Source organism: Anolis sagrei, chromosome Y (genome assembly GCF_037176765.1).
Source record: "Anolis sagrei isolate rAnoSag1 chromosome Y, rAnoSag1.mat, whole genome shotgun sequence".
NCBI lineage: Eukaryota > Metazoa > Chordata > Lepidosauria > Squamata > Dactyloidae > Anolis > Anolis sagrei.
This window is the reverse complement of record NC_090035.1, coordinates 77,977,937-77,979,248: the sequence shown is the minus strand read 5'-3', so window position 1 is coordinate 77,979,248 and position 1,312 is coordinate 77,977,937. Positions and strand designations below refer to the sequence as shown.

The following is a 1,312-nucleotide window of genomic DNA, read 5'->3' as shown; positions in this document are numbered from 1 at the left end:
ATGTATACATATATATATATTTGTATATGGTTAAAGGATTATTTTACTACCTTTTTTTGCCTTTCTAACTCTGTAGCGTTTCCCCCCGGCCGGGACTATGGGACGAATCGTATCGGAGAAGAGGATTGACGGGACGGTGCGACTGACGATTATTTTATTTTTTCCGTTCTCTTTGCTTCTCTCCCGATGTGGGATTTCCAAGGAAGACAACGCAGTGACTGCTCGCGCGGTCCTCCGGTTGGGATTTGCTTGGATTCTTACGATCGTCGGACTCGTCGTCGCAAATATATAAAGGCGTGTGTGTATATATATATATAAAAGAGATGAGACTTTCCCACTCGCTTTCCCCTTGGATCACACTGTCGAACCAACACGAGTGTGCATGTTCTAATTTTCCATAAATGAGGTGTATTTTTGAGACTAAAGAAGGGGGGGGAAAGGTTTGGGGTTGAACGCTTGGGGTCTCCACGAAAATGGTTTGCGGTTCAAGATACTTCTTGAATAGGACAATTGGTCTTTTCTGATGGTGGTGGTTTTGCGCATAGAAGAAGCCAATAGAGAAGAAGGGAAGGCTGTAATTGTAGAAGGAGGTGTAGAAAAAGGGAGGGAATGATGGTAAATGCTAGTGCTGAGAATCCTACAAAGTGAAATGGGATCGGATTGCTCTTTCTCGAATGGTTAGATTGGTTTAACGCTCGCTTCTTGGGCGTCCTTTGGTTCCTAGGATGCCCCAAAAGCCACAGATTAAAGAATGCAGGGTTGTTAGTTCAAAAAACTCAATTTCTGTGCCAAAAAAAAGTATGTGCCGAGTGTGCCGCTTCCATTCGCGGCCACTCTTTCTTTTGGAATTGTTGGTTATTTTGAGTCTGTTACGTTAAATCAGTTGTCTCCTCCGTGTGAGTGTTTAGATCACGTATGGGCAAACCCAGGCCCGGGGACCAAATGTGGCCTCTTGGGCTCTCACCATCCTATCTTTACTTGTCTTTCCTTCCTCCTTCCCTCCCTCTTTCTCCTTCCTTTTCACACTTTTGTCCTTTCTTCCTCTCTGCCCTCTCTCCCACACTTACCTCCTTCTTTCTCCCTTCCTCCTTCCTTCCCTCCCTCCCTTCAATCCTTTCATCCTTCTTTCTCTCTTCCATTCCTCCTTCCCTCCCTCCCTCCCTTCTTTCTTTCCTTCCTTCCTTCCTTCCTTCCTTTCATCCTTCACTTCCACCCTTTTGTCCTTCCCTCCCTTTTGTTTTTCCTTCCTCCTTCCATCCTTCCTTCTCTCTTCCCTTTCTCCTTCCCTCCCTCCCTTCAACCCTTTCATCCT

General features: G+C 45.7%; 1 protein-coding gene across 2 annotated transcripts in view; it reads left to right on the top strand.

Annotated features, from left to right (window-relative positions):
• The window catches only part of LOC132781384 (transmembrane protein 87A-like), a 47,733-nt gene extending 47,399 nt beyond the window's left edge, over positions 1–334 (top strand). For both annotated transcript variants that reach the window (XM_067461478.1, XM_067461477.1), the window contains exon 20: positions 1–334. This exon is cut by the window's left edge and continues 162 nt beyond it. The gene's annotated coding sequence lies outside the window, so the exon portion shown is untranslated.
• Positions 335–1,312: the final 978 nt, after the last annotated feature.